Source organism: Bos grunniens, chromosome 2 (genome assembly GCF_055505025.1).
Source record: "Bos grunniens cultivar Pamir isolate PY7600 chromosome 2, Bosgru_T2T1.0, whole genome shotgun sequence".
NCBI classification, from domain to species: domain Eukaryota; kingdom Metazoa; phylum Chordata; class Mammalia; order Artiodactyla; family Bovidae; genus Bos; species Bos grunniens.
Window position 1 is genome coordinate 83,155,081 of NC_141166.1, and position 20,577 is coordinate 83,175,657.

Below are 20,577 nucleotides of genomic sequence, written 5' to 3' on the forward strand. Positions count from 1 at the left end.
TGTCATTTCCTTCTCCAGGGGATCTTCCTTAGCAAGGGATCAAATCAACATCCTCTGCACTGGCAGGCAGATTCTTTATCACTGAGTAACCAGGAGTTGGACTTACAAAGGCTTAAATCAAGTAGGATGTACTGAATATTTTTATGCTTCTTGGGAGGCAGCAGTATTTCCCAGTCATGCTAATATCTGCCTATCTTTACTGTGTACAAAATATTTAAATCTATTTTTTTCTTTTTCCTTTTTTATTTTAAACGTTTTATTTTGTATTGGGGTATTGCCAATTAACAATATTGTGATGGCTTCAGGTGGACAGAAAAGGGGCTCACCCATATATATACAAGTATCCATTCTCCCCCAAACCCCTCTTCCCATCCAGGCTGCCACATAACATTGAGCAGACTTCCATGTGCTATACAGTAGGTCCTTATTGGTTATCTATTTTAAATAGAGGATTAAACTCTATTTACTTTTTGTTGGAAGAGGTAGCTGGGAGAATGTGACCTCTGCTTGAACCACAAACTGGACCAAGGCAATCAGAGGCTCCTCACCTCCTCCCCTGACCTGGAATGCATATTCCTCCCACTGTTCCCATAGTGGGAGCCATTTTTAAGGACAGAGCCTGAGAGAACAATGTGTTTTGGGGACTGTATGGACTATATGCTTAACTGAACCCAGTTAAGGCCTTTATATAAAATTTTTTAAGATTCTGGTGGTGGGCAAGTACAAAGATTTATTTGTCTTACAGCCACTCAAGACAATCCTTGTATGAGTTCCCTTGCTTATTAAATCTGCCATCTACCAGACTGGTAGGTGGTGCTAGAGATGAAGAACTTGCCTACCAATGCAGGAGAAATAAAGGGATGCAGGTTTGATCCTGGGTCAGGAAGATCCCCTGGAGGAGGGCATAACAATTCACTCCAATGTTCTTTTTTGGAGGATCTCATGGACAGAGGATCCTGGCAGGCCATAGCCCGCTGGGTCACAAAGTTGCCAAACACAGCTGAAGCTACTTAGCACGCACACACCATTCTAGATGGGTCTGTCTCTTTCTTTGTTCTCTTTTTACTCTTAATGTATCGGGCCTACTTTCAGATTTCACCTGGGAAGCTTTCAAGTATACCAACCAATAATTTTATTCTGGGAGATAGATATTTTTATTTGTGTATTGTATTATAGAGACAAGTAACCTGAATTTCAGAGCATTTAAGCGACTTGGCCAAGGTTAAATAAACAGCAGTGTCAGAACTGAAGCCTGAAATCCGATTTCCTCGCTTTCAGTATCACGTTGTTTCTATTTTCTCCACAGCGTTGAGGAAAGTTGAGTACAAACTGTCAGGGCTCTACAAACTTAAAAAGGTGCATCCTGGAATGACAATTGACAGCAAGTTCTACGGTAGATCTGAAATATGATTTTAAAAATGAGAGTCCTAGAGAAATTAATTTGCAGGAACATGCCATGCTTATCTTGGGCCATAAATACGGAATATATTTTTAAAGCTTTTCTTTATGTGTGCCAAACATTCCACATCACTGAGAACTATTACACAGATTTCTAGTCTAATTGGTTTTATGACAAGAGATTCTGATTTAATTTTCTCAGATATTTGGAAGAAAAGCTTTTCCTTTCGTGAAGATCCTACAAATCTCACAAAACCAGCCAAGCCTGGACATCCAGGAGCTTATTCTTAAAACTCTATGGTTCAGTAAAAACACACACCCTTTAGTCATTCTGAGCTTCCCACTCCCACCCTAAATGTGTCTTGCTCTGGTCAAAGTTTGACATAGATGGGCACACAGCAGCATGCCAGAAATGATACCCCTTAAATCCTTTATTCTTTCTTTTTAAGTCAGGCCACACAAAAAGTCATTCAGCCAGATCAAAAGCTCCTCAGCAGATTTCAGAACTGCTTAGGAAACAGAGAGAGAACACACCAGAAAGAGAGCCACCACCAGAGCAAACGTCACAGCTGCTCCAGATGAGTGCCTCTTACCCCCCAGGTGACAGCAAGGGCCTGGGCTGTATTCTCCCAGGCTCTAATGCAGGCTGTCCAAAGCCTCATGAACTTGGTAACGGAGCACCTCTGTTTGGGCTCCTCCATGAGTCACACGGAAGCGCCATCTCTGTCAATGCCGGTGGCCTCTTGGCTTCCTAGGCCAATCAACAGAGCCTTCGGAAGCCATACAGACCTGTTCCAGCCCACTGAGGAGAGCAGGCTTTAGGCTTAAAGCCCTTGCTAGAAGGCAGAGAAAGAGGAAGTGTCCCCAGGGCTTAGCAGGCTGCTCCTCCCCCTCCTAAAGTTTTAATTGCACATTTTGCCCCATTAAATCAGAACTGATGAAAACTTTACAACTGTGGGTTGTCTGAAAATTGAAAATCACCTTGGAAAACAACAATGTCGTTGACTATAGAAGGCAATTTCTTCAAATCAAGTAATGATGTGATGTGTGTGGTTAACTGTATCTGCGCAGGAAGTGGTTTTATTTAAAAGTTTTTTCTGCTAACTCCACCCCGCCCCTCCACCGCCCCGCCTTTTATTTTTTTCTTCCAGTACTGAAATTAAGCAGCATCCAACCTAGGCCTACTCTTATGACATGTGACTTGAGTTGACTGTTTTTCGTTTTTGTTGAAAGAATCATTAACAGTTAGAAGTTGATGAAGTTTCAATAACAAGTGGGCACTGAGAGAAAGGTAAGTGAGTTTTACTTTGTATTAAACATGCAATTTAAACTTGAAAATATTTGGCAGAGTATTCTATGCTTCAGTAGCAACATACAAACCTTTCCAACAAAATTGTAACATTTTCACTTGTGACTGAAACATCAATTTGTTTCCTTTGGTGTAGAGAAGAATATTGTTTTTTAAATTTGCAACCATTAAATTCTAAAGTTTTTAAAAGATATTACACTAAGATTTTATAGGAAAATATTAAAAACAGAGTAAAAGTAAACTTTTAGTTTCAAAGTGCTTCAAATACTGAGAGAAAATGTGAGACTTTGTATCTTTGACTGCTTTATAAAGTGCACTCTTCATGATCTAGATAATAAAGAGAAAAAGGCATTTTGTAAAAGTAAGAAATAACATCTGAATTGCATGCAGCATGAAAGATAGCTACTGTAAAGTATTGTATTAAAGTTAGCATGAGAAACCCTTGAAAAGGTGTAGTTTATTTAATCTGTAGTCTATTAAATGGCTATTAAAAAGCAGGAAGCTTTCAAAATGCAAAAGAAAGTTCTCTAACATGACATTTGAGTTTTTTCCGATAAATTTTATTTAAGATACAGGGTAAAATGAGGGCAAGTTTCTATTTCATAAGTAAAACTCTGCATTTAAAAGAGAAGTCACAGATGACTTCACAGAGGATTACTTATGGGAAAGAGGCAAATTAGAAATATACTTCTGTTATTTAGGTAATTATATAATTTTCTTTCTTTGAGATTTCCAAAACAATAACCTTAGAAATTAAAATAATTTGTTAATCATAAACTGAGAAGAACTTGTCTTTTATAGTGACTTCTTACCTTTACAGAATGTCTTTATGTGCTGTAACATATGTATGAAAAGTATAGAAGTATTGCTAATCTCAGAGACAAATACCTAAAATAAATCTGACTGTAGATTTTTGAGGGAATTTTAATAAAAGCTCCAGATATTATACACTCTTCCATAATATCATTTTTATTGTACTGTTGGATGGGGGACATGATGACCCCACAACACTATTTTTTTATGTTATTAAAAAATGGTTACAGGGTTGATAAGTGGCAACAATTTTCTTTTCTTTTATTGTCTTCTATTGAATGACTCATATAAATGATTTTTGATGTGGTCAATTTGGTAGGAAATTATTACTTACACTAGTATACTCCATTTTAAGACCTCCTCAATTGTCAATACTGAAGCTAGCTACTTGTTGACTATTAAAATGATCTTGGAAAAAACAGAGATTAGGACTTGATGTTCAATACATTTTTTTTTATTGTTAGAGTATGAGAGAACCCTGCTAATATTTATTTGCTTTGATATTCTGATTAGCTTTTCAATTTGCTCACAATGGAAAGCCTTATTTAAATTTGTCTTCAATATTATGGTTCTGAACATCTATAGAAGCTTTATAATTCAGATAGCTTTGGTTGATATGTTATTACTTTATTTCATTTTACTATAAAAGAGCATCACATGAATAAACATATGTAGTACTTACACGTTAGCAAGAATGTATATCTACATAAGCATTTGGTACTGAAAAAGTCCACTACAGTTTTTTAAAAGCCAAATTATTTTTTAAATGATTGTTTCTTGCAGAAACTGTTAAATTAAAATGCAAATATTTTATGGAGTATGTGTAAAATTAAGAATTAATTAAACATACTTATTATGAAATTATAAAGAGCAACAGGTAGAGATGATAGACATATAAACGAAGATGTTCTCATTTTGTAGAAACCAGGTATGTGTTATCCCTGGAATGCACAGATCAAATCTTAAGAGAATAAATTACAAATGAGTTACTATAAGTTATTATAACTTTATGCATTTTAAGTGAATAGGAAAAAATTCTGATGAAATAAAAACAAGGCAGAGGATCTCATCTGGAAAGTCATTTTTTAAAGAAAAATATGCTCTTCCACTTCGAGCCAGGATTCAGCAAAATTCTGAAAGGCTTGATATTCCTTCTCTTATTCTTTTTAAAAGCTCTATCCCAGAATGGCCTACTCTGTCCCTAACTTAAGGTCAACCATCCTTGGTACCTAGAGAAACAGACCATGCTTTTAATTTTTTTTCCTTCCCAACACGCCCCCACTGTTGTTAAAAAATGTACACATCCTATTTTCCAGAAGTTAGAGCATCTGATGAAAAGAATCCATGCTCACAAGAGAAGACTCCAAAGCTTTGTTTCTTGTAACTTGTTATTCAGGACTCCCCTCCCTCTAGTAGAATTTTAATAAGTTCTCTCAGCAGACAAGATCCAAGGGAACAGCTAAATGTTGACTACTCGGTCTCAAGTGAGGAGACTAATTCCATGACAAATAGTTTTGGGGAAATATTTGGGGGCACAAAGAGTGTTTTGTTAACCATTCATCCTGTCTCTGGCAATTAACCCCAGAATATCCTGAGAATGTTTTACATGAAGGGTCCATCACAGAAATATGTCCATTTCGTTAAAATATACCTAAAGAAATATATATGTTTCTTGCAGTGGATGAAAATTAACTGTACTATATTTTCAGGGTATTTTGCTATTCTCATACAATTAGAAACTAACGTAACCCAATGTTTTACATGTGTATTTTAAATATCATTTAATATCCTGAACACTTTGGGCACCATATTTTTTGTACTGCAAGATAATGTTATATAACTAAACTATAAAATATACTTATAATTATTCTAAATTTCAGCTTATAGTAGATAAAATGCCTTTGTTTGCAAATGATAGAAAATAAGCTAAAATTACCCTAGGAAATAGAGGTAGGCACTGATCTGTATAACTGAAAATCCAAGGAGAGAAAAATCAGGCTGGACCCAGCAGTGCACACAGGATTACCAAGACCATTTTCTTCATTCCCTAGCTCTTGTTCTCTCTTTTCTATAAGCACTCTCTGGCAGAAGCTCATACTAAGTTGACCAGGACACTTCAGGTTTACATCTCACTCTTTTAGAAAACTTTGTACAAAAGAGTGTCTTTCCTCCGAGGCCACAGCAAAGATACTTCAGATTAAGATCTGACTGAATAAAAGCAGGTCACGTGACCATGCTGAGCTGCCTTTGAGATTTAGATACCCTGAGTGATCAGGTAACTGGCTTACTCTTGCACTGATGAGCCACCTTCCCCTGCAACACATGGAGTCTCAGCTGAAAAGAGGGGGCTCCACACTGAGGAACTAAAATTCTTCCCTCAGAAGAAAGAGAACTTCATATCTTAGAGCTGAAAGCCATAGAAAACCATTACACAGCCACATAGGGTAACATTTAAAAGCATTACTTGGGATTTCCCTGCTGGTCCAATGGCTAAGACTCCTGGCTCCCAATGCAGCGGCCTCAGATCAGATCCCTAGTAAGGGAACTTGATCCTGCGTGCTGCACCTAAGACCTGGCACAGCCAAATAAATAAATATTTAAATAAGAACAAAAGAGCTACTTAAACTTTCTAAGCTCTGTAGTCAGACAGAAACAATGTCAGTTTAAGAGTAGGTCTAAATGAAGCAAATGTTTTAATTAAACTGAATTTTAAAATATTTTTCCACAGCCATTCCTATGTGCTTCCCAGGTGGCTCAGTGGAAATGAATCTCCTGCAATGCAGGAGAGGTGGGTTCGATCCCTGGGTGGGAAAGATCCTCTGGAAGGAAGCGATGGCAACCTACTCTAGTATTGGAACTTGAAAAATCCCATGGACAAAGGAGCCTGGCGGGCCATAGTCCATGAGGTTCCGGAGTCAGACACAGCTGAGCCACTGAGCACACACGCACTCCATGTATAAACCCTTGCCCCTCAATACTTATCTTCTAAAAGTTTATAATATCGTTGTTGTTTACTTGCTCAGTCGTCCCACTCTTGGCAACCCCATTGAGTGTAGCCTACCAAGCTCCTTTGATCATGGAATTTCCCAGGCAAGAATACTGGAGTGGGTAGGCATTTCCTTCTTCACAAAATCTAGTAAAATCATTATATTAATAATTATAATGGTGACAAAATATATCAAGTACCATAAAAAGATACGAGATGTTCTATTAGGATTCAGACCTTCGTCGAACATTTTTGTCTTCCTGTTATATGCCAGGCAATAAACTAGAGAATTTTGCAGACATATCATTTACCATATTCAGTCAGAGAAATCAGGACAAAATTTTTGAATAAATATGTGTACAGCAGTTCTCCCTTCTCCAAAATTTTGCTTTCTGCAGTGTCCATAATCAACCACAGTCCAAAACTATTGAAGACAAACTTCCAGAAATAATTCATACATTTGCAATTGTTCACCTTTCTGAAGTAGCTTGACGAAGTCTCACCTCGTCCTGCTCCTGCGAATCAGTCCGGAGTCTAGCGTTTCCTCTGTAACTCACTCCTCAGCCATCTTGCTTATCAGATCCATGCTCTCCTGGGTTTGAAGTTTCGCGTTTGTTCTGGAGTCCCCCTTATTTCACTTAATACTGGCCCCATAGCACAAGAGTAGTGCTGCTGGCCTGGTTGTTTGGACATGCCAATGAGAAGCCCTGCGTGCTTCCCCTAAGTGAAAGGGTGTGAGAGAAAAAAAAAATACATATATATGTCGAGGCTGCTAAGATTTACAGTAGGGGTTAACCTGAATCTTCTATTCATGAAATTGTGAAGAAGGGAAATAAAATCCTGTGTGCTTTGCTGTTGCACCTCAAACTGCAATAGCTATGACCACAGTGCATGGTAAGTGCTTAATTAAGATGAAAAAGACATTAAATTTGTACAGTAAAATAATTTGTGTGTGTGAGAGACCACTGTCCACATAATTTTACAGTATGTTGTTACAATTGTTCTGTTAGTAGTTGTTAATCTTTTCCTGTGACTAATTAACTAAACTCTATCATAGGTTTGTATACTAAGAAAAAACATTGTCTATATAGGATCTGGTACTGCCTGTAGTTTTGGGTACCCATTGTGGCTCTTGGAATGTATCCCTATGGATAAGGGGGTGCTACTGTGGTAGTTTCCAGAGAAAGTTAGAACTGGGGAGATGAGAAACATTCTAAGGGACAGGAAAGAATGTGTCAAAGGATGAAAACATGGAGTAACAGAATTTCCAAGGCAGAGTGAGTTGTCTCCTGCTGTTAGCGACAAGTATACTAGTAAGAGGTTGGGGCAGATAGTTTGAGATTCTAATAGAGTGAACTTGCTGAGCAGATCATGACTCTATAGAATAGGTAACTACAAGGTTGTTAGGCAGGGGAAATCCCTAATTGGATGGCCATAATTGCATCTGGGTGGGTTATGTAGCATCAGGATTTGTTTACTTCTTCCATAGGACTTACTGTTGATGATATACTCTTTAGGGTGGTTTGGAGAAATGCTTGTCTTCTATGAAGAGAGGTTCTAATATAGGCTGTGCTTATAATATTTTGTTTTTTCTTCTATATTGTGGAACTCTGATTGGTTGTTTTTAATTTTGAGAATAAGTGACACAGTGAAATGGTTTGAAAACAAAACCTAAATATAAGCATTTTAGTGAAAATCTTTCTTATTTTCCTGCTTCTATAAACCTCTGTTTTTTCCCACCTTAACCCAACAAGTAACCACTTTTCATAGTTTTTTTTAAAAATCCTTTTATAGTTTTTTTTTTATGCAGAAGCATATATGTATATACACACATGTATGTGTGTAAATATCTTTATTACATTAAAGGTAGTATGCTATATATATCTCTTCATTTTTTCTTTCAGTAATATCTTGGAGCTATTTTAATTACAAAGATAATAAACTGTCTAATTCTCTCTCTCTTTGTTTATAGCTGTACTGTATTCCACTGTGTGGATATATTGTACTTAATCTAACCAGTGTCTTTTTTAAAAGAGTCATGAGTGCTTTAAATTTTTTTTTGCTGCTGAAAAGAATGTTTTAATATAATTGTGTACATTTGAAAATATATCTATGGAATGAATTCCCAGAAATACTGTGTTTTTATAAGCCAAGAGATAAAATGGTACTGATAGATAGATAGATAGATAGATAGACAGATAAAATGGTATTGCCAAACTGTCCTTCATGTTAGTTGTAAGTTTTTGAACTTCCATCAGCACTTATTGAGACTGCTGGTGGAGGCTTCATAGCTTTTCTAACAGATTGTGTTACCAAACATTTCAGTTTTTTCCAGTCTGTAGAAAACTGTGTCCTCATAAAGTTTTATGTAATATTTCTGTTATTATGATTGAGATAAGCTTGTTTTTTAAAAGGTTAGAGGTCTTGTTGTTTTTTTACTAATAACAGAGTGTATCCTTTCTCAACTGTATAATTAAGGATCAAAATCTTAGTTAAGTTCAAGGCTAGAATGAGATATTAAAGGAAGTAGGGAATTGAGGCTAGTGTATATAAAATATTCTTTTTATAAAGCTTGAAATAGGCAATAGCTAAAATGAGTATGAAATATGAATGTTTAAGTGAAGGGAAAGAGAAAAGAAATGAAAATAAAGAAAATATATATATATATATTCAGATATCCAACAAGGTCTCAGATGATACAGTACAGATTGGTGTAATCACTAGCTCAAATAGATAAGTTAACCTGAAACAGAAGGAAGAGCACTTTAATGAGTGTGTATGTAGATGAATTGGATGTAGAGACGATGAAGTGAGGAAAGGAAGTTGAAGGAACACTTTCTCTGTTGATTCTATCTTCATTGAAGTGGTAGGAAAGCACATTTGATGAGAGGGAGTATTTAGAGGATGCCAAAAAATAGGCAGACTATCTTATTTTTAAAAAATCAGTCTTGTCAAAAACATACAACTGTGAATTTTAAAATTGATTTTTCTCTTTCAATGGGCATCAGCCCAATTCAATTCCATAAATAATTTTGAGCTCCAACTAAGTACAGTGTATTATGCTAGGAATTATTGGGGATACAGAGTCAGTGTGCTATCTAGCCAGTGAAAACTTCTTAGGTAGCTAAGTGTATAAACATAAGAAGTTAAATATAAATTCATAAATTTAAAGTCAATGCCTTAGAAATATTACAGAATATGCTATTGTCAGAGACTGGTTGTGCTGTGCTGTTCTCAAATGCTCAGTCATGTCCGCTTCATTGTGACTCCATGTACTATAGCCTACCAGGCTCCTCTATCCTTGGGATTCTTCAGAATAAAGGTACTGAAGTGAGGTGCCATTTCCTCCTCCAGGGTAGCTTCGCAACCCAGGGATCCAACTGCTTCAGTTAAGTCTCCTGTGCTAGCCTGTGGATTCCTTACCATTAGCACCACCTGGGAAGCCCAGAGTTTCATTTTACTAAACTCGGTGGCTTATTTATGTCTTCATGTTATTCACATGTGAGTTGCATCTGATGCAACTGAACATTCCTTCTCTCTTGAAATTCTCTCCTTATTTAAATTCTATGATATTTCATTCTCCCAGTTTTTCTCCAAACTATTTGGATGCTCCTTTTCTGTCTCTTTGCTAGCTGTTCCCCATTACCCAACCCTATAAATTTTAAAATGTCCTGCACTTAATCTTCATATTTCTACTTTTTCGGTCCTAGCTATTGTCTTCAAGTTTATTTCTATGCAATATTATATATTGCCATGATTTTAAATACTACCTAAGACTCTTGAGAGTCCCTTGGACTGCAAGGAGATCCAACCAGTCCATTCAGAAGGAGATCAGCCCTGGGATTTCTTTGGAAGGAATGATGCTAAAGCTGAAACTCCAGTACTTTGGCCACCTCATGCAAAGAGTTGACTCATTGGAAAAGACTCTGATGCTGGGAGGGATTGGGGGCAGGAGGAGAAGGGGACGACAGAGGATGAGATGGCTGGATGGCATCACTGACTCGATGGACGTGAGTCTGAGTGAACTCCGGGAGTTGGTGATGGACAGGGAGGCCTGGTGTGCTGCGATTCATGGGGTCGCAAAGAGTCGGACACGACTGAGCGACTGAACTGAACTGAACTGATATTCTAATTAGCTCTCAAGACCAAGCCTTTTGTTTTTTAGCACTAAAGCCGTAAATGCTATTGCCTATCATCTCCACTTGAATGTTGCAAGAGACAACAAAATGAGTATGTTCAAAAACTAAGCTCCTAATTACTCCCCATCTGCCCCCAACCCAGCCTGCCTCTTCCCTATTTTCATTTATCTCATTTAATGGCACCACCATTTATCTCTCTGTTCAGGATAGTAAATAAGAATTATCCCCAGTTTCATTCCTTCTCTCATACTCCTTATCCCAAACCAACATCCAGTTAATCAGCAATAGGCAGAACCTGCAAAATATTAATTCACCTCCCATAATCCTGTTTACTTTTCTCAGTGTTGGCTCTTAAAAAGGTATATATATATTTTTTTTTTCAGACTATTGGGTCTTTTTATTTTTTTTTGTTTGTATACTGAATATTCCTCAAAACACCTGATAAATGTATACACTACAAAACGTGGCATTTAGATGACATCACAATTTTAAATAGAACCACACTTACTAATTTACTTCCTAGCTTCAAGTTAGAGATAAATCATGTGAAATATATGGAGCAATGTTTATTTGAACATTTTGAATGAACTGAAAAGGTTGAAGAAATAGGAGCTTGTAGAATGTTCCTGTCAGATTTTCTGACCCTATAATTGTTTTGTTTGTTTTTGTTATATCATTAAGTATCATTTATATAATTTATCATGTAATCATTAAATGATAAATGTTATTTAGCATTTTCTTGCCCATCTGAGGGCAAGAAATCTGTTTCAAAAACATCGGTGAAGACAAAGATACAGAATAAAAGAAATATATTAAATACACTTTTAATATGTTTTATGTAGAGTATTTTTCAAATTGTTGTTACTACTTACATAAACCCATTTTTAAAATCCATTCATGAATTTTTATATTTATAAATGTTGGTTGGGTATCTTGCTTTTATTTAACTGGTTTTCTCTTAGGAGGAATGAATTAAACATTAAGCAAGGGGTAAATGTATATCAAGATATCCCAAATTTAATCACTTCTTAACACCTCTACTGCTGTAGAGTTCTCCTGACTCATTTCCCTGATTCTACATTTCCTGATAATCATTTTCTGAAGAGTAGCCAGAGTAACTTTCTTAAGACTTAAATCATACAAGTCTCCAACTAAAACATTCCAAATGATTTTCTATTGTACTTTAATTCAGTCTTTTTCCATGATTTTTCAGATACTCTGCCTAATTACTCTGCTTTTGTTTGCTTAAATGGCATTTTGGATATGAGGAATCATTATTACATGTGAAGTCATTTAGTGGCTATCTTTACCCAAAACTGAATGCTCTATGAAAGTGTTGGCTTTTTCTGCCTCTTTACTACTGAATACTGAGAATCTGGAACAGTGGTAGGCGTATAATAAACACTCTAAATATTTGATTAGTGAAAGAATAAATAATATGAAAGCTGAATGTGGACTGTGGAGCCAGGGAAGGTTTTCTGGAGATTTGTGACTTCTGTTGGGTCTCACAAATAAGATAAACTTAGGCGAAAGAAAGCTAGAAACATATTTCAAACAATGACACTTTATGGACTCCTTTTGAGTAACATGACAGTGCTGAAGGTGGGATTAGAACATTGGATCCATTCTATACTGTGGCGCTTTTCTGAAACTCCAAATCAAACAACCCTCCATCTGAGAACATATTGAATAAACTGATAAAAAAAAATACCAACTACCTCTTAGCATTTAAATTTTAAGCTGTTTCTCTAAAACCATGGTGTTACATTGAATAATTTTACTTATTTTAGATTCATTTCCTAAACAATTAGAGAACTTTTTGTTCTAGTCTCTGCTGATATAATGACAAGCTTGGAGTCATAACGAGATTTCTTTTTAAAATAGCTGTAAAAGGTAGAATGCTCAGGAAGTTGAGTGCTGTGTCAAGGGAATTTTTTTTTTTTTTAATTAATCTTTCTGCTTCAGTTAAGTTCATATTAGAACTTTAAGGGATAGAAACTGAACAGTGAGGCCCATATTAATCTTTTTCGCCTTTCTGCTACATGCCCTGGGAAATCAAGAAGTCTGAGCCTCTTTTCATACCTTGATGGTTCTCCTAAAGGAAGTAGAACGTAGGAGGAAAAAAATGAATGTTGATTTATCCCAGTGGTGTCTCCAACACTGTGGTAGGTACCATGATGTTAGGCTAAACAAACAGTATTCCTTTCTTGTCTAGATACTTGCAGTAGCATGAGACATTGTTAATAAAAATGATTATTAGAGTGGGATTATTAATAGTAATCATTAGTGCTATGATTTATTCACTGTGTATTATGTATCAGGTGTTTTGAATACTTAATAGCATTTGAATCCTACAAACATTATGTAAGGGAGTTAGTATTCCCATTTTAAAGATAAGAAAGCTTAGGTTAAGTGGTTAAGTGCCCAAATTTATAGTGCTATTGGTAGGCTGAATCATGATTCGTATGAAGATCCACATGATATAAAATTCTTGTTATTTTCCACTATGTCATGCTATCATTTCTAAGCCTATTAGGCGTCGGTAGTTAAGCCATACTGAACCTCATTCAGGAGGCGCTATAGTCTGAAACAGTTTAGAAGGATCCTGCTCTGTCTCATATGTAAAAAAACTATTCCATCTGTAAAAACCTGTCCCTTATTCATATATATATGCACACATCTACTTTATGTACAGATGTTATAAAATATGTGAGGAAGAAGACATTTTTTGCCTTAGTTTCCTGTTTCTCTTTTCTTATCTTCCCTGGACCCTATGTTTCCTTTCAGCCCTTAGATCCCACAGATTCTGTCCTAGAATCATGCTGTCCATTATGGTAGAAATTAGCCCTAGATGGCTATTTAACATTTAAAATGCATGAATCTAAATTGAGTGTTAAATAAGCACCAGTTTTTGAAGACAATAGAAACAAACAACGTAAAGTATCTCATTAATATTTTTACATTTTTATATGCTAAAATTATGTCAACATAGGGAATTAAATTAAAAAATATTATTTTAATGGGGTCACTTCTTTCATTTTCCTCATACAGGATGGCTACCAGAAAATTTTAAATTACTCATGTTACAACTATTTCTAGTGGATGGCAAAATTTTAGGCCATCTCTTCTTCTCACAAGATTACTTGACATTCTTATTCATTTTTATGATTTGAATTTAATCAATATGGGCCTTCAATTTTTACGTTTGGCTTTGGTCTCTCTCCCAGTATTGTTCCTGGTTCCGGTTGTCACTTGATACCTCTTCCCTAATGTCTAGTCAGCAGTTCAAACTGAGTATACGCCTCATGTGAAAACCATAATCTCCCTACAGAATCCCCATTCTCTTTTAAACTTCAGTTAAGTTCTTCAAATCACCTAAAGAAGTAAGCTTGGGATCTCCATGGACTCCTGTCCATACATCCAATCAATTACCATTGGCATTCAGTTCCTTCTCTCTGTGTTCAGTTATTGTCTTAGTTACTCATTTGGTTATCCTTTAAGGCTTGTCTAGACTATGGCAAAGGGTCTTACTTTAGTACTCATTTCTCTTACGTCATTTGGCCTATGTAAAGTTTATTTTATGTCTTTATGGTGATGGTTGGGTTCAAATTAATTAATACAAATAAGAATGTCTGTTGTCTATTTATAATCTATTTAGAGTTTTAAAAATGACTTTGCATAATTATTTTTATGTAGCTATTCTAGCAAGCTAGTGGAAAAAGCAGATTTAATAAAAGACAAGGAAGCTTGGAGAAAAAGAAGTGTTTGAGGACAGGCTAAGGACATATTCTTCCCAAATTCTGGTCCAGAACATTTTAATTTCTTATGGAGATAGTAAAGATTATATTTATATATAAGTATATATACATATATATGTATATATATATTTTACATGGAATATATTGCTTTATTGGAGAAGGCAACGGCAACCCACTCCAGTACTCTTGCCTGGAAAATCCCATGGGCGGAGGAGACTGGTAGGCTGCTATCCATGGGGTCGCTAAGAGTTGGGCATGACTGAGCGATTTCACTTTCACTTTTCACTTTCATGCATTGGAGAAGGAAATGGCAACCCACTCCAGTATTCTTGCCTGGAGAATCCCAGGGACAGAGGAGCCTAGTGGGCTGCCATCTATGGGGTCACACAGAGTCGGACACGACTGCAGCGACTTAGCAGCAGCAGCAGCATTGCTTTATACTTTGTGCTAGTTTCTGCTGTACAACAAAGTGAATCAGTTTTACATATGCATATATCCATTCTTTTCTTAGGTTTCCTCCCATTTAGGTTATCACAGATCACTGAGTAGAGTTCCCAGGGCTGTACAATAGGTTCTCATTAATTCTCTTTTCTTTTTACATAGTAATGTACATATGCCAATCCCAATCTCCCAATTTGTAGCACCACCTCCTTCTCCCTTGGTAAATTTGTTTGTTCTCTACATCTATGACTCTCTTCTAATAGCAAATAAGTTCATCTATACCATTTTTCTAGATTCCACATCTGAGAGACATTATACGATATTTGTTTCTCTCTTTCTGACTTGCTTCACTCTGTATGACAGTCCCTAGGTCCATCCATGTCTTGAAAATGGCACAGTTTTGTTTCCTTTTATGACTATTATAATATTCCATTGTGTGTGTGTGTGTGTATATATATATATATATGCCACATCTTCTTTATCCTTTCTTCTGTTGATGGACATTTAGGTTCCTACCACCTCTTGGCTATTGTAAATAGTGCTCCAGTGAACATCGGAGTGCATGTATCCTTTTGAATTATGTCTTTCTCCTTACGTTTACCTAGGAGTCGGATTGCTGGATCATATGGTCAGATTTCTGATCATACAGCCAGATAGATAATATCTGGTCATCATGGCTTGGCTGCTCCCCCCCTCATACTTTTTACCACATAGTAAATTGTAATGTAGGTGCTTCCCTGATAGCTCAGTTGGTAACGAATCCACCTGCAATGCAGGAGACCTGAGTCCAGTCCCTGCATTGGGAAGATCCCCTGGAGGAGGGATCTCCACTCCAATATTCTGGCCTGAAGAATTCCATGGACAGTAATAGTCCATGGGGTTGCAAAGAGTTGGACATGACTGAGTGACTTTCACTCACTTCGCTCGTGGTAGTTCTATTTTTGCTTTTTTAAGGAACTTCCGTATCATTCTCCATAGTGGCTGTGAAGTGAAAATGAAAGTGTTAATCAGTCGTGTCCGACTCTTTCTGAGCACAGTCTCCTCAGTCCACAGAATTTTCCAGGGAAGAATACCAGAGTGGGTTGCCATTCCCTTCTCCAGGATATCTTTCTGACCCAGGGATCAAAACCACATCTCCTGCATTACAGGCAGATTCTTTTTTTTTTTTTTTAACCTTACAATATTGTATTGGTTTTACCATATATCAACATGAATCCGCCACAGGTATACTGAGCCACAGGAAAGCCCAGTAGTGGCTGTACAAATTTACATTTCCACCAACAGTGTAGGAAGAGGGTTCCCTTTTCCCCACACCCTCTCCAGCATTTATTGTGGAGATTTTTGTTTGTAGATTTTTTTGATGACAGCCATTCTAACCAATATGAGAGATAGTAAAGATAAAAGAGTATTGCCTGGGAAGTCAGAAAAATAAAGTTAAATCTTGGGCTCCATCAGTTGTTAGATAGTATATATGTTATTTTATACAACTTACTTAATCTCTCTGAGCCAGAGTTTCCTGATTTATTATTGTTCCTAAGTTGCTAAGTCATATCTGAATCTTTTGTGACCCTATGCACTATATAGCCTGCCAGGCTCCTCTGGCCATGGGATTTCCCAGGCAAAAGTACTGGAATAGGTTGCCATTTCCTTCTCCAGGGGATCTTCTTAACCCAGGGATTGAAACCGCATCTTCTCCATTGACAGGTGGGGTTCTTTACTACTGAGCCATCAGGGAAGCCCTGATCTATAAAACAAGGCTTTTTCTCACAAGATTAAAAAAAATAATAATGTACATAAGGAACTTTGCCTAGTTTGTGTCATAAAATACTGTTTTAGAAAGATTAAATGTAATGTGATAGTAGTTGTAGTATAACTGTTCTATTAGATTGTCTTGAAACACATGATGACCATTTTCCCCTTCCGTATGATATAAAAATCATGTCAGGATAATTTTGGTTTATTTCAACTCTGATTAGTCTGACAAGATTATGAAACTCGTCAAAAGCAATTTCTTGCTATTAGTTTCATTTCCTCAGTACAGCTGTGTGGGAGACAAGGAAGGAGGCTCACTCTTTTCTTGTTTATTTACCAATTTTTGGTTGATATGGAGAATTTCCTTTGAGCAGTTCACGATGTGTCCTAACCAAAAATACCCTTTAATTTTGAAAAATTAATATTTATCACACAGAGCAGTTAAAAAAGTGGAAGGCAGCTACTGAATCTTGGACCTAAAATTAAAATGAAGCAAAGACGAACTACATAAACTAGGAGAGAGCAAAAAAAAAGTAGGTTTTTTTTGACTCACTTTTATATTATATCTGATTTTTGCCTTGGATTTTAAAGTATCAGTGTAGATTGTTCACAAAGCATGGGGGTCCTAGAAAAATACTCTCGGGGAAAAATAAGAAAAGATTTTGGAATGTCCAAGGTCTAAGGTGCTGAGCCAGTGAGCAAAGTCTTTTTCTGTTTTTATTCTGTTTTGTTTTCTCCTTGAGGAAACCTGATGAAAATTTCATGTATGGAGGTAGACTGAATATACCAATCTCAGTCCTAATTCTGAAAGCACTTGGTATTAGGCCATCCATTAAATGATAGAAGGTGTGGCAGTGGGAAGTCCCTGACAAAATAATTGGGAGATAAGTGGCTGTGGGGTTGTCCCTGGAGAATTAGCTGCTTTTTACAGGCCAGAAGTTTTAGATTAGAAGTCTGGCTCTAAGAAAGGGGATTAACAAGTTTACCATAGCTGCAGGGTGGGAAATCAGTTGGAGAGGAAAACCAGAGACTAGTCAGCATGGCAGATGGGTAGAGAGTATGTCTGGAGTCATGAATGGAGCCAAGGTGAGATGCAGTGGATATTCTGACTTTCCCTGACCATGGTGCACTGATCCCAGGTCCATGTGGCAGCTTTTGATGTGGAGAGTAGAAAAGAAGCACGAGAATCCAGTAACACTTGGGACTGTGAATCATGACCATTCTAATATGGTGGCAAACTTGCACTTGTTGCAAATGCTCATTTTAATACTGGAAAAATTAGAAACAAAGAATTTCAGTCAGGCACCAAATGTTCTTGGTCCAGTACAGTGTATCAACACTGAAAAAAATACAGCATTTGACTTTTAGGAGTCCAAAGTCAATTTGGCAGGAGGGACATCTAACTCAAGTAGAGAACAGAGAACAAAAGAAGTCAGGATATGATTATCTGCCAAAATATAATAGAAACAGTAAAGGAGGTCAGAGCAGAGAGGGGGAAAAGGAACTTGCTTAGCAATAGCAAAGAGCACAGCACAATATCCTATTCGTGGTAATTTCAGATCATGTTGAAAAAATTGTATAAATAAATAATGTTAATCTCCAGTGAATTTCTTTCTAAAGTTGAGATACAAATGCAGTCTCTTGGTTTTGTTCTCCATTTTCAATCCTATCAGCTTGGATTTAAAAATAATAAGATATTGAAAATCATACCAGTTCAATATGCAGCAGAAACTCTGCTCAACCCACAAATCAGAGAAGCAAAACTCCTAGAGGTGATTGACTCCTGGGGTCACAGTCACAGATATCCCCAGGTCAGTCAGGTTATCTATGCAAATAAAGGGTGAAGGGAGAGAAAGCCTGATTCAGAGAGAACTCATTCTGTTTACAAGATACTGAAGCTACACATCTCCACCTGATAGTTCTCATGCATACCTTAACCAGTTCTTCACATCTCATCATTTTTTAAGAGAAGACACACAAATACAGACTTGTTTTTAGAAAAAGTAAAAATTATCATGTTTCAATTGGAAGCTGATTCAAAATTCTCCAAAACATTGTTCAGGCCCAACAACATATGTCTGTGGGTTGAATTTGGTTGGCAGTCTGCCGGTTTTCCACCTCTTCTTGAATTTATAGCTGCTCCTAAGAAAGCAGGAGCAGGGTGTAATGATTAGAGAGAACTAGAGTCCTCTGAGTAACTTCTGTGCACACAATGAATCCTAATAAATGGCTGGAGACTGACTAGCACATTTACTTTATGAAAAAGCTTCCGTTTATCTATAACCTTTTCATTTAGGTCCTTCTTTTGTTTGTCTGCCTTTCACAACTAGGCTCATTTACTTTACTTGGAAGAACAAACTCTTCTGCTGCTAGTCCTCCTCAAAGCATTGTTTTAACCATTAAGATGTCTCCAAAATTTAACTTTTCTAAGTAATAACAAATATAATAATCTTTAGTTTCCCTGATTTTCACAAAATCATAAAATATCAAATACAGATCAGAACACCTATACTTGTAAAGGATCAATTGTCATAGGGCAAAGAAAAGAGAGTTTTAGTTTTGTATACCTTAGGTGGCAATAATAATAGTAACAACAATTTAAATGTGTATGTGCATGCACACACATACATGTGTGAAATTCTCAGTGCATAGGATGAGGAAATGTAGCCCAAGTGTGGTTGTATAGCCCATCATATGTGTTATCTCTTAATAGATGATTATCTCTTTTCCAGAAGTAGTCATGACAATGGATATAAATGATATGGGAGGACACAAAGAAAAAGAACTACTGTTCAATAATTTTTAATTAGGTAATCTGATAGACATTTTAAAATTCTACCATTTATGAATTCCTTTTCACTTCAAGATGTCCAAATCAAAATCCTATATTTTACTTTATGAGGGGTCTAAATTAAGACAGAAATTTGGCTAAATTACTTCAAATTACAGTTACACTCAGTTAGCTGGAATCTAGTTTGATAATGCATACAACTATCTCTTCTAACTCCTACTTCCTGAGTAGAGGCCTCTGAAATCTACTTTGAGGAAAGACAAGCAAAACAACTTATTTCAGTGGGAAAATATCCCCTAAACAAATCCTGGGTTGAGGTTCCTAACAATGCAGCTGAAGCTCTTCAAGCAATTATAGCAACATAAGAGCCTTTAGTTAAGCAGCCTAGAAAGGATACAATTTAAGATATATAATAACAGAGGATATTATAGTATCTTCAAAGACTAGCATTGAAAAACACACTCAAAAACTTTTAATTTAAATAATGTGGACTGCTAAAAATGTTTACTATTTTGATATTCTTGACTTCATGAAAGAAAGCTTTCAGTTCAGTTCAGTTCAGTCACTCAGTCATGTCCGACTCTTTGCGACTCCATGAATTGCAGCACGCCAGGCCTCCCTGTCCGTCACCAACTCCCGGAGTGCACTCAGACTCATGTCCATCGAGTCGGTGATGCCATCCAGGCATCTCATCCTCTGTCGTCCCCTTCTTCTCCTGCCCCTAATCCCTCCCAGCATCAGGATCTTTTCCAATGAATCAACTCTTTGCATGAGGTGGCCAAAGTACTAGAGTTTCAGCTTTAGCATCATTCCTTCCAAAGAAATCCCAGGGCTGATCTCCTTTAGAATGGACTGGTTGGATCTCCTTGCAGGCCAAGGGACTCTCAAGAGTCTTCTCCAACACCACAGTTCAAAAGCATCAATTCTTCGGTGCTCAGCTTTCTTCACAGTCCAACTCTCACATCCATACATGACCACTGGAAAAACCATAGCCTTGACTAGACGGACCTTTGTTGGCAAAGTAATGTCTGCTTTTGAATATGCTATCTAGGTTGGTCATGACTTTCCTTCCAAGGAGAAACTTTACTGTCCCTAGATTTCAGATTAAATTTGAATGAAAACAGCAATATTTTATGGAATCTGTTTTGTTCTCACACTAAATATCTTTTGATATTTAACAAGGAAGAGAA

General features: G+C 36.7%; 1 protein-coding gene across 1 annotated transcript in view; it reads left to right on the top strand.

Moving 5' to 3' along the window:
- The first annotated feature begins 2,407 nt into the window (after window positions 1-2,407).
- Window positions 2,408-20,577, top strand: part of ARHGAP15 (Rho GTPase activating protein 15) — a 700,275-nt gene continuing 682,105 nt past the window's right edge. Inside the window, exon 1 of the mRNA XM_086368469.1 lies at window positions 2,408-2,689. The gene's annotated coding sequence lies outside the window, so the exon portion shown is untranslated. The remainder of the gene's footprint in view (window positions 2,690-20,577) is intronic.